This window comes from Condylostylus longicornis, unplaced genomic scaffold (assembly GCF_029603195.1).
Source record: "Condylostylus longicornis isolate FDR11 unplaced genomic scaffold, ASM2960319v2 ptg000100l, whole genome shotgun sequence".
NCBI lineage: Eukaryota > Metazoa > Arthropoda > Insecta > Diptera > Dolichopodidae > Condylostylus > Condylostylus longicornis.
The window spans coordinates 776,123-790,716 of NW_026578068.1; the positions used below are offsets into that span (position 1 = coordinate 776,123).

Consider the following 14,594-nt stretch of genomic DNA (forward strand, 5'->3'; position numbering starts at 1 on the left):
ATTATGTATGTGTGCATATACAATATGTACGTATATCACGAAATTGTAGTAGTATTGCAAGCCGTGAGAAAAAAGATTTCGTAGGGAAAAATAATATAAATTTTACACAAATTGTTACGGGGAAGTAAAACTAAAGATTTGATTTCTGTTTAGAACAGCAAATTTTTGGAAGTGGCTCCAGAGCTGGAGTGGATAGTTTTTGGCTATAATAAAAAAAAAAAATTTTCAATTAATATAAATAAGTAATTGTTTATTTTTTTTAGTTTTGATATAGATTCCAGCTCTACCCGCTTGTTCTTAAGACTGAATTCGTATGTATTTTTTTTGGTATTGAATTCATTTTTTTTTCGTAATTCTACTTATTCTTATGTATGGGTACATCTACAAAATATATTATGTAGATACTTGCCTGTTCTGTATTATCTATCTACCTAATTTATTTTGTATTGTCAAAATGTATGAGTGTGTGATCACAAACGAAATTAAGTAATGAATGATGTGTATAAGTGTGCGTCTGTATATAATACTATTATATGGTTTGTTTTCATTTTGTTTTGATTATTTTTTCTGAGTGTAAATGCATTTTTTTTTCCCTTTTTCAACACCGTTTCTCCTTTTTAGTAGTCTTTCTTAATTTTATTGCTATTTTTTTTTTGTTTTTTTTTTGTTATCTTCTTATTTTTTTCTTGTGTCAGAAATTGAGTTGAATTTTCGGTTCAACAAAATTAGTTAAAATTTTGAGACTGAACGAGATGCATTCGTCTTCGCTGTCGTTGTTGTCGCTGATATCGTCTTTAATATTTTGACATTGGACTTTTTTATTTTTTAATTTCGCTGATTGTTTTGTCGTTTCTTTTGAGTTTTGTTTTTTTTCTATTTTGATTTTTAATTACGTTTTATTCTTATATATATTCGGGCTATTGTTTTTATATATTTTCTTATATGTATGTATATATGCGTACATATGTAATTAATTATAAATATAAGATACATATTTATGTATGTACAAATATTTGGAGTAATTCTTTATCATAATAATTATGATAACTGGATGTGTAGTATTTTACAATTATAAAAAAAGGAAAATTCAATTAAAAATTTTTTAATCAATATTAAAGAAAATTCAAAACCAAAAAAATGTGTACAGGAAATATTTGAAATGAAATTTATTAAAAAAAATAATAATTGAAATGCTATTTATTAATTTGTTTTTTTTTTTTTTAATTTTTGAAATTTATTAATACTAATTATCACAAAAAATTTAGTAAAATTTAAAATTTAATTTTTCTGTTTAATATTAAATTTAATAGTTAAAATTTTTATATCTACTTATACAAAAATATATTATTGTTTAATATTATGTACCTACAACGAATAAATAAAAGTTTATATATAAATTAATAAAAAAATTAATGCTTATTAAATTACTGGAAAATAATTCGAATTTTTTAAAAAGTCTTCAAAATATGGGCTTATAACCAAAAAGAAAAAAATTAAGAAGGCGAAAAAAGCTTAAAAAATAATGCAAAAGTAAATTGTGCTGATATATTTGAAAAAAAAAAAAAATAATTTTTACAAAGTACATAAAAATAAACAATATTAAATTTAAATTTTACAAAAATTATATTTCGACATTATTTACAAATTTTACAAAATTTAAGTGGATATTTTTTTAAATTGGAATAAAATTCAAAGATTTCAATTTAATTTTTTTAATATTTTCTTGAATCAAGGTTAGTATAATATAATTTTGTAAATAACTAATTAAGTTTTTCTTTTTCTATGAATTAAATGCTTTGAAGAAAGGTAATTTGTTGATCATTTTCAACAATTAACAATCAAAATTAAAATATTCATAAACTATGAATTCTTATTTGTAAAACGCTGTCATAGTATTAAAGATTACATATTTTGAGGCGTTTTTCAGAAAATTTTTTATGAAGTTGATTTACTAGGTTTGATTTTATCACATAAAATTTTTCGATCCCTAGAACTCGTCTAATAATTTAAGTACATTAAATATACAAAAAGCAGCAGAGCTCATGAAAATCCGCCTACGTTTGTCTTCTGAGTTTATTGCACTTTAATTCAATAATTCATTGATATCTTTACAATATGTAATATCTTCAATGAGATTAAATATTATCATTATTATGTAATATAGCTTTAAAGGAATTGATTTCTTGATTACCGGATTTGTTAATTGCATGTTAATTGCATTTTGTTACCTTAGTTACCTATGTCTTGCTATTTCCTTGTTACCTAAGTCCTATGTGAACTACTTTTCATCCTTAGATATTCTTCAACTAAATATATCAACGAAACGCATCTACTGAGGAAGCCGCGTCCAAAATGATGGAAAACATCAAATAATTAAAATATGTATGGTATTTTTTAATACGAATCTATTGGACTTTCGAACAAGCAAGTCTGTTTTCAGAGATGATTCTTTTAATTTGCATTTAAAATTTATCTTCAATGACGTAAATTATTAATAAAAAATTATATATTTCTCCACTTTTTGAAAATACACTACTTACACTTCTTGACAAATTCCAATATCTATTGTACTTTGGAAGATACAACGAATTTCTTTTTTTGCAGCTCGCACAATTTTTTAGTTCCCGTTCTTGTTTTAATTATTGATTGAAAATTAACATTCATTAACATCAAAAACGAATCACAACATTCGGTAGCATATTATTTAATCTGATTATAGTTTCGATTATTACTTTTAGATTGAACTTTAGAAATTTAGGAAACTTGTAATTTATTGTTTAAATTTAATAATAAGCATATTTACGTTTAATTGAATAAGAATTGTTGGAAAAGCATTCCAATTCAAAGTTAAGCAAAAGTTACTTACATAATACGTACGTATTATTTACAGTCAAGAGATCGTATAAATTTCAACACAGTTAAATTCTCAAACCCTTATTTAAAATTTCAAAATTCTTTAGAACAAATATATTGATAAACATGATAATAACCTTTAATTTTCTATTTATTTTTACTATAAAATTTAATATTATGAATAGAATGAATACAGTTTTTTTATATCATTTAATCATAGGTAGTTGAATTTATTTTTTCTTTTTTTCTATGGCATACATATAAAGTACTTATTACTCAACAAAAAAACGCAATAATGTAAAATCCCTCTTGAAAAGTAGAAAAAACAAAGAATTATTATAGCTATCAAATGTCAAAATATTGCGTCATTAAACAAAAGGGCTAAGAAAATATAATATATTGAATTTATTTAAGAGAGGGGGTGCAAGAATGTTACTATCGCGTAATTTATTGCAATAAAACAACAATAAAGAAATTTGAACTATGATGTGTAACACTTTTTACCTTTGCGTAGGGTTACCATATTGCTAAAAATGTAATGAAAGGTCTTAGAAATATTTTTGAAATTTTGTTTTAATCGACCAAAAACGATTACACGAAAGGAGTAATTTGAGTTTTGGAAAACAAAAGAAAGGAGGACCAGAACGATAACGGTGGAATGCGGAAGATAGGGATAGATAGGATGCATTAGGATTGAAATTTTCGATCAAAAAGCATTTCAGAAGAACATAACTAATTATAAGGATTGTAAGGCCGGTACAAAACCTATAAGTTTTTTTTCTCATTAGTGCGATCTTCAACCAATAGAGTTTCTGTAGCAACCTCATATTTTTTAAATAATAAACAAATAATTTGGATGCATATTGGTTTTTTTTTTCGTTAGACAATATAATATTATTTGTGGATGAGATTTGTATGGTGTACTATTTTTTCTATGGTGTTTTGAAATGAGAACGTACCTTTAGACTTAAAACGTTTAATAATCGAATGTTCAATCAAATCAGAATCAATGAATAATATTTGATAGTACAAATCGCGACTTAAACCTAAGTGGTTATTGATGTCAAGTAATTTTCAATCAAATTTCAACTGCATTTGAATGCATTATAGCTATAATACCTGGTGTATCGTAAACTTTATTTAAAATTTTTAAGGAATTGCAGCGAAATGAAAATATTTGCAGCGCAACAAAAAGACAGTTAACAATCAAACAATTCGGTAATAACTTCAATTCATCACGAAATTGGTTTTTTTTTTTGATCACCTGGCATCCAATTTTTTTTCCTATTCTACTTATTAATATACACATAACTGTTATATAATTTTAGTATAGCTTGATAGCACGCAATGTTTACAATTGTTATGTATGAATATTTGGTATAGATTTTGTTTCCTTAAAAGTATCATTAATAAAAAAAAAAGTTTTTTTTTGTTATCCTGTTGAATTTTGACTGCACCCTCTTATAACAAAATTATGAATTATGTATTTACGAATTACATTCCTTTACTTCTCTCTATTTACAAATATTACATTGCATACCGTAATATACTTTCATATTAAAAGATGTACTTCAGTATAAAAGAACACATTGTGTTTATAAAAAAATTTATATACATATTTAACTATGTACATAATATATATTATGTTATACAACATGCTAGTAAATAGGTCCTATATTTTAGAATTTATTACATTTAAACTAGTTTTATTTCAGGTTAATAACATTTAAAATATTCATATATGTGTATATTTATGTATGTGTATATTGTTTTTATTATACAACTTTTTTACGTATAACGCGCAGATGGTAACTGAACCATAACATGATGAAATTAAAAGAAACAGAGACATTTGAATGAAAAGAAATAAGCGTCAATTAGATTTCTTTTCAAATTAAAAATATATTTTAACTGACATTTTTAACTGTGAATTTATGAACAAAACATAAATTCGTATATCCTTTTAGTATATGCATATACACACATATATATATATATATATACATAAATTTTTAAAGTATCTCTGCCTATGTATGCGTTATTCTATATTTATTACATCTACAGACATGAGTACTTATTCTTAATTTTTTAAACTAAAATGAAAAATTCATATTTGAAATTTTCCATCCTAAATATTTATTTGAAATTAATTCCATACTATATATGCTATAATATTGCATCAGAGAAACCAAAAATACAAACAAAAAAAAAAGAATCCTTTTGAAACCGTTAAATTTTGAAATTTTCAATTTAAAAATTTGTGTTTGTCGTTTGTTGCACATTTGCTTCGTATGTTACATTATTTGCCAATGTATATCAGTCATTCCAAAATAGGACCCAAAAAATAAAAATAATTTTTGATTGTTTTCCTGTCGGAGAGTAAAAGAAAGAAACTTTTCCTATGATTTCTGTGAAATTATTTTTTAATGGTTCACATATACCCAAATACATACATACTTACATCGCCATTAGTATTAAAAATCGTTTCTAAATGTTCTACGATACATACATATATTATGTATATGACAATTTAAAAAATTTAACATGCATACAAACATATTTGTGTACCGGAATGCATTGACAATTTTGTTTTCGGTTTGCATGTGTACATATTGTATTATAAGTGGAATTAAGGAATAAAAACTGTTATAATAAGAACAAAATAAAAACAAAAATAAAAGTAAAAGAAATCCTTCTTTTGTTTAATAAGAAAAACAAGAAAAAATAGCAAAAAATAAGTCAGAAATAAAAGGACATTTAATATATAAGTCATAAATTGTGCTAAGGACTATATTTACTTTGTATGTTCTTTTACATTTTATAACAAAGGATGCACAAATACTATCATAAAGAAAAAAAGAATGAAAATTTTTTGTTTTCGTTGTAACCCAAATTGGAATAGGGAATTTTGATGGTATATACCTTTTTTAAATTTTTGATTTTTTTTTTTTTATTATGAATTTTGAAAAGATTTTAATTTTTTTCCTTTTTATGTTAAATATGGTAATGAACTGTGAACTGAAAAAAAAAAACAAGAAATTTGATCATAAAATTTTGGAAGAAAAACCAAGTTTTTTTTTTTGTTTTTAATAACTGATTGCATAAAATCGTAACTTATTGTCAATAATGATAACCAAGGATTGAAACTACAGAAATGTTATCAATTCTTATTCTAAAAAATTATTTGGAAACCACATTTTTTTTATTACTCTAATAACAAGTTCTGGATTTTGTACTTGCAATGAATTACGATTTAAAATTTTAATGAACTGGAACAGTTTCTTTAATACTAACTTAAATACTAATACTAAAATTTAAGCACGTCTATATGTTTGTATATGTTCAAAATGTATACTTGATGGTATTAATTATTAGATTATATTAAATTTCTTATTCTATGGTATGTAAACATTATGAACTATGTATGTGACTTTTAAATACATTAAATTAAAAAAAAAACGTTTTTATAGAATTTTTCAATCAAAAATCTAGAAAGAAGCTAAATTGTAAATTAACGATCCAATTTACGTTCAATAATATGAATACATAATTTCCCGCAAACCACACTTTATGTTCAGACAAAATAGAACAATTCAGATATTCTAAAGTCATTCAAAGGTTCCAATAAAGATGTATTTTAATTTTAGTAAAGTTTCTATTATATTGAACCATATAAATTACTATAAATCGTACCATCCCCCATTAATTATTTATTTTCCTTTGCACCAATATATCCTAAATGCGAAACGCGTAAATTAGTACAAATATTAATTAAATTTTAATTACCTTAGATTTCACTCAATTTCTTTAGAAATTAGATTAGAATTCTTCATATTAGTAATAGGAATTCGTCAAAAAAAAAAAATAAGTATATTTAAATTTTCAGATAATTGAAACCGTATCAATAGTAAATCTTTTTGACAACTAATTACTATAGCGGAGATCTTAACTTTATAATGTACGAGGGTCACTATTTATATTTCGGGTCTAGCAATAAAAAACAAACATTTATCATTGGAAATGGTTTTATTGTTTTTCAAAATATTCCCCATGAAGATCAATACACTTTTGCATGCGCTGAAACCAATTTTCGTAGCACTTTTTCCACTCCGATTGAGACACCTCCAAAACATGGTTTTTGAACGCATCGACTGCTTCTTCAGGTGTTGAAAATCGTTGTCCACGCATTTTTTTTTTGATGTGAGGGAATAAGAAGAAGTCATTGGGTGCTAAATCAGGACTGTACGTCGGATGACCCATCAATTCGACATTTTGAGTGCTCAAATAGTCCATTGTTTCAGCTGATTTGTCAGAGCTTGCATTGTCATGATGAAGAATGATTCGCCGGCGCTTGTTTGTTTTCCTTATTTCTTCGAAAACTTTCGGCAAACAGATGGTGGTGTACCATTCAGAATTGACCGTCCTACGTTCCACTAAAGGTACTGTGGCCACATGACCGGTTATACCAAAAAAAAACGCGATCATTTGCTTCGATGTGCTTCTTCCACGAACAACTTTTGTTGGATTTGGCTCGTCTTGGAACACCCATACGGTCGATTGCTGTTTCGTTTCGGGCTCATATGCATAGATCCATGATTCATCACCTGTGACTATCTTATAAACGTCTTTTGACGCACCGCGATTGAATTTTTTCAACATTTCTTTGCTCCAATCGACACGAGCCTTCTTTTGTGCAATCGTCAAATTTTTTGGGATCCATCGACAACACACCTTTTTCACGGCAAGATGTTCATGCAATATCTTATGTACGCTGGTGGAACTAATGCCCAAGGATGCCTCAATCTCACACGAAATTCATCCTGGAGCGAACGGCGTCCGAAACCAAACTCTTGGTACCAGCGATTTACAGTGGTTTTTGATGGTGCTTCATCACCAAAAGTCGAAACAAGTTGATCGAGACACTCTTGTCTCGATAATCCGCGCCGAAAATCGTAAAAAATCATCGCACGAAAATTTTCACGGGACAATTCCATTTTTTGACCGAGATGAATTTTTCAAGTCACTGTAAACAAAACAATTCGCGCTCGAATGACAAAATGTTCTGAGTGAAGTTGTCCTAAAAAATGTCAAACTTTCCAATGGAAGTGTCAGATTGCACCTGGCAGCACTAGTATTGCCAGGACCCGAAATATAAATAGTCACCCTCGTATATTATATTTGTATTCTTATATAAAATTTGCCAAAAAAAAAAGAATATTTCTGCAGTGTATAATGTGTACCTATATGTAAATATATACCTACATAAGTACATATATACAAAAGGATAAAACAAACTTATGGTAGTTATTTTTTTTTTGTTGCAATGAAACTCAATATTTTCAGTTTTTGATCGATTTTTAGATATTTCAGAAGGGTTAAAGAAAAATTATCAACAATTTGAATTTTTATTTTTATTAAGAGCTTCAACGAAAAAAAAATGTTCTTATTTTTAATTTATTTTTTATCCTCTCTTTGAATGAAGAAATTGAGTCTTAGAGAATTTTCTCAATTTCTCATGCATTTTTCATAATATAAAAGACTGAAGCTTTTAGATTCAACAAAGATTTTTTTAAGAAATATATGCATAAATCCGGCCTAACAAAAATGTTAATTGGATACTATTAGAACTTGAAACTTTAATTGAATGCTAACAAGACGCTTTAGAAAATATATTTTGCTCGAAAGTGCAAATTTTTACAGTTTAACATAATATTAGCTTTTTTTTTATGATTTGCTATTATTGTTTATATTAGTTTATTGTTTGCCTTTAATAAAACCAAATTTTCTTTAGCCGAAAAGAAAGAATTCGCGAATAAGCAAAGTGAAATTAATTTTTTCAAATTAGATCACTTTTCGTAACTATAATAAATTAGTTTATGTTAAAATCAAAATTTTCGAATATTTTTTTATAATATTGCAAAATATTGGGCATTTTCTTAAATTTATTGATTCATATTTGGATTTATAGATAAAATTTGATTTTATATCCGTAAAATTCTTATAATTTTAAATGTCTTTAATAGTTTGAGATGTTTTATGGGCTTATTGAATAAACCAATTTTACACTATTAATTTTGAAAGACCACAAAAGTAATGAAAGAATTTGTAATCACACCATAAAAATTTAAGATTATTTTACATATGTATTTACGAGTCAAATTTATTAATAGGAAATTTGCTTTTTTGTAAACGGACAAATATGTTCTAAACTTAAAATAATATTCAAAACCCGTAAAACCGCAAAAGAAAAATTAACCGTTTTCTATTTATTTTTGTTGTTTGTTTTGTTTTTTGTTTTTTTTTTTTTTGAGAAAGGGATAATTAATGTGTATCATCGTTTTATAATAAATTTATTTTTAGGCAAAACAAACAGTAGTTTCTTCGATCTTCTTCATTTAAGTCATACCATAATAATAAAAAAAAAACTTCTTATTAAAGTTGAGCAACTCCAAATTCTATTCTTTTTAAATGATATTAAATTACTTATTTTTTCAAGAATTTCACATTATCACGTTATTTTGTATTATATTTCTTCTGAATTTTTTATTTGTGTATAACCCGTTCATTGAATTACATTTAAATATTTTTGGGAGGGCTACTTGCATTATTTTCAATGAACACATTTAAAAGGAGAAGAATTTTTTGGATGAATAGAAAAATAATTTCAAGCAAATATTCATTGGGACAATTTATACTTGATTATAAGTTTTATTTTAAATTTTTACAAACAATTGTTCAATTTTGTTCTCTTAATTTTTCTAAAATACATAGGTAAAAAAGAATTTTCTTTCAAGTAATTTTCGAATTTCTAATTATAATTTTTTTAAAAATTTTGATGAGACACAACAAGCATAAATGCTTTAACTTTAATACAATCATCTCTAATACAAATTATTTTGAATATGCTTAATTTCTTGAATTATTTTGTAATTATTTCTAAAATATCTTTTATTTCAGTCAATAAATATTTAATTGTTAAGAAAATTTTTATAAGGCAAAATCGAATTTAGGTCAAAACAGAATGAAAAGAGGAGTTAAACTAAGAACCGTTAATGCTCTGTTAAACATAATAACTCATTTTTGCAAAAAATGTTCGATAGGCCACTAATGCACTGAGCGCCTCATATAATATTGACATTTTCTAAAAACACTTATTTAGTTAAGTATATACGTGTATTTCTTTGTATTTTGGGGGGATATGATTTTTACTTAAATAAGTTTAGGCTCCTTATTTTTTTTCTTTTTTTTTAAATTAAAAATGAATGAATGTAATTTAATCCATTCTTAAATCCTTAAACAGAAAAATATGTTAAGAAAAAAAGGGCAACTAGGGAAAAGGCTAAGAATTGTGCGGTTAACAAAGAATTTCTGTTTTTTTTTAAGTAATTTTCAAAGACTTTTTTATGTAAATTATAAAAGAATTCAATGTAAGTGGCATAAATGAGAGAAAGATGCGGTTTATAATTATTTAAATTACATTTTTTTTACATTGCCAATAAAAATTATACTCATCTGCATTCTTCTCCTTTTGCGTGTATGTACTCATATCGGGTATATTTACATTAAAGTAAATTGAATGAAATCAAGTAATTACTTATTTACTTATTCAATATGTAAGATATAAACATGAAATAAGTAATTGAATTTTATTTTATATTTTTATAAGTATAATCATGTGGTGGTCTTTGAATGTTAATGACACATTCAGAACAATAGAAAAAAAAATGTTATAACAATAATTTCCTGCATGAGGGTTTTAAAATAAAAATTTTGATATTTTATATACATACTTAATGTTAGTATATGTATATTTACATATATACATATGCATGATTCATTTTTAAACATAATATCGATAATGCTAAATGCTCGTGTGATTTGAAGAAACGTTTTTTTAGTCTATGTATACAGGCTACTGAAATATCTTACTCTTCTTCACATTTCAATTGGAAGTCCTGAAACAAAAATATTAACTTAATTGAAATTACCTTGTTGGTATGTATTTCCTTTTTATTCGATTTGAAGTATGTTTTTTTTTTGGAATAAAGTTTTCTAGAGAGATGTGTATAAAGCTATATAATATTGAATATAATTTTTATAGTGACCTGACTGGGCTCTTTGAACCAGAGACCCTTCTGTTAAAGGACCAATGCAATAACCACTGCACCATAGGTCAGGTAGAGGGACCGTATTCCTTGAGTACGAATTTCTTTTCTTTATGTATGCCTTCTTAAAAATTCATAATCGTTCAATAAAATTGTGAATTGACATTACTTTAAAATTGAAATTTACGAACTATAAATACTTATTTACTTAAATTTTTGTAAGATTATTACTATTTCTCTTATCAATAATTAAATAATGAAGCCAAATATAATCCACACGTTTTCACACAAAATCATAATATATAAATGTAAGTACGTATGCTTATTACTAAACCTTATGTGTGCCATTGTGCGATGTGCTTACTCGGATCTAATCTGAATGGAATAATGTGTACATATTATGTATAAATACTTTATGGTATGTAAATAATTTGTTCGTTAATGCCTCTTAATATTATACGTTAATATCATACTCATAGATGAGTAGTGATTTACAAACATGTGTTTATATTTACACATACATACATATGTACATACTTTTGTATGATTAGTGTATCATTTAAGAAATTATAAAATTGAAATGAAATAAGAGAAGAGAAGATAAAAAGTGAAATTATTGTGGCGCCCAATGAATTATGAAACTTTATAGATATTATGTGAACCTACACGAACAGTTTTATGAATAATTTTTTTTTTTTTTACAAACTTCTGTTACGAATTTACATTTTGATTTCATCATAATCGTGACCCTAATAAATTTTTAACTTGTACATACACTTACATATGTTAAATTTTTTCTTTTCTATTTTAATGAAATTTGCTCCCTGAAAGTATTATAAATTTTTTAAAATTAATTAGAATTCCAATATTCTAAAATTACACCGCAAAATTCAGCAACATTTAAGCGCCGTTTTTTATTCCAAATAATGAAAATATCAAGTTTTCAAGTTAAAAGTAACACACTTAATGTTAAATATGGTTCCGTCACATACATACTAATTGTGAAAAAAACAATTTTAAATTAAAAGAAGAATGAAAAAACAACAGCAACGTAAAAAAGTAAAGCCAAAATTCGCAATAAAAATTAAAATGAAAAACAGAAAAAAAATTAAAGGAGAGGCATAAATAGCCCCAAAACCCAGAACAACATAATTAGATATGATAATGAAATGAAAATGGGGAGGAAAACAAAAGCAAAACATGCACAAAAATATGCGGTCAACTAAAATCCCGAGTTTAACGTTTTTTTTTTGTTTTTTTTTTTTTTGCTTAAATTTTTGTTTTGAGTCAAAACTCATTTAAACATTTTTATTCGCGGTTATTGTTCGCTTTTTTCATTCAATTCAACCACCTCGAATAGCTAATGAATAAATGAAAACGTAAAGTTTTTAAAAATGTAAACATGTCATTGTACGGTTTATGCAAAATAAAAAATAAATAAAATTAAAGAGCGGGAAATTATTTGAATTGCTTATTAAAATTTGTAATTGAACATTGGTATTCCGTTTATGATTAACTTCTTTTATATTAAGATTTCATTTATTGTTGAAATTTGGAATTCACTATTTTCCTAAGTATCCTTTACAATTTACAATAAAAATTATTAATATTTAAATATGAATAATTTTTTGCGTTACACAATTATTATGAAAAATTTAATAAATTGCAAATGCATAAAGCAGCAAAGCACTGTCTTTTTTATGAATGATTAAAATGGATACTTCGGCAAAGTTAACACCAAAAGTTATGCTCTTGAAATTGAAAATTATTTAAATTTGTAATATAAATTACGAAGTATTGCAAATTAATTAATTCATCAATATTGAAAATTAATGAGTTTAATTTTGTGCAGTCAAATGAATCCAATTCAATTCTTTCAATGATTCAGTCAATTTGTGGGTCATTTATCGAATTGTTTTTTTTTGTTCAAATTGATAAGATGTTCTTGTTAATCATTTTGTAAAAAAAATTTATAATAAAAGACTTAAAAGATAATTAAATGACATTTCATTTTAGAATCATTTCCAATTTTATTCGTATTAACTTTTGATTAGCATTCCAAATCGAATTTATTATTTTTATTGCTTAATTGACTTCAGAACTTTAGCTTCAATTAATATTTGAATTTAAATTTTTAAATTACATACCAGAACGGCTCCTACCCGCAGAAATTTTGCTTGATGAATTAATTTTTTTCTTATTATTTGTTATTTCTTTTGCAAATTCTATTTTTTTTTCAAGCAGAAAATTGTAAGCAATTGTTTTAGTTTCGTATTACTAAATCCTTTGGGTCTTTTTATCATGTGATTCCTATTTAATTTTTAAGAAGAATAAAAATAAGAAAAAATATTTAAAAAAAAAAACAATTATTTTTCTGTATCAGCATATGTTTTTAAAATGGTATGGGCGCCTAATTTACCTGTCTTCAGAAAAATTTGTATTTAATGGAGCGCATACATATGCATGTATTTTAATATTTTGTCGCGCAGTACTTGGGGTCGAGTTTAATATTCAATTTGGTGGGTAGGGTTTTTACCATTTAAGCAAAAATATTTTGATAGTTTATCCGTAAATAAAGCTACTAAAAAGTGATATTTTATATCTTCTTTCAATTAAATGACGTAATAAAATTTTATTTAGAAATAATCTTATACGATTTCATAGGGAATAGCGAGTTTAATTACTAATTTACGCTTTATATTTACGCATGTTGAAGTCTTTGATCACGCTATACATACATACATACATACTTGAAAACCTTTAAGTTTTTTTGTGTATTTTTATTTTTTTGTTAATTCCGTAGTCTTTTCGTAACAGCGCTTTAATTTATTTAACCATATACCTATTAAATTTAACTTTCATTCTAGAAACAAAATACATTTTTTATTTTTTATGGTTTAACAGTATTTTATCTTATTTTAAGATCTGGATCTTAGAACAACATATTAAAAACTTACATTGTCTGACATATATTTTACTTCATGTCTTTCTTACTATACTGAATACTTATGACAAAATATTATATTTCATTTATGATATAAAGTGAACAACAACTACTTTTTATTCTTCAGGATTTTCACTTTTTCTCTTTATATTCGTAAATTATGTTATAAATATTGAAGATGTTAATTTAATTCAAAATGTGTAACTTGATCAAAAAAACAAGAATTAAGTGCAGACACCAGTAATGGTAATGGTACGGGCGCCATGATAAATAATGTTAAAAAAATGTTTTTACCGAATTTCAAATAAATTTCTATTATTTAATTTCAATAAAAAAATACAAGAGGAAAACATTTCACTTTCATGCAACTAATAAGATATCAAATAAAATCACTGTTTTTTTTTCATGAAATTGTTCAAATTTGGAAAAATGTGGTCCTATTTCATATGATTCACTTCCTGATTTGAAATTACAAATGAAATGAAAACAGGTCGTACTAAAAGTTTTCTCCTAATTCCTATAAGTATACATGCATTTCTTATTTAAGTCTAAAACTTTACGATAGCAAAACTTTTTCAACTTTCTACTTCCAAATATAATAAAATGGTGTTAATTAAACTATCGAATTATTTTTTTCGAAAAAATTTTTCTATTCCACACCCTTGGTTCGTTTGATTTCTATTCCATACCCT

At 25.1% G+C, this 14,594-nt stretch overlaps 1 protein-coding gene across 9 annotated transcripts in view; it reads left to right on the top strand.

Annotated features, from left to right (window-relative positions):
* Positions 1-14,594, top strand: part of LOC129614031 (transcription factor E2f1) — a 99,069-nt gene that overhangs the window by 77,662 nt on the left and 6,813 nt on the right. The window lies entirely within an intron of this gene.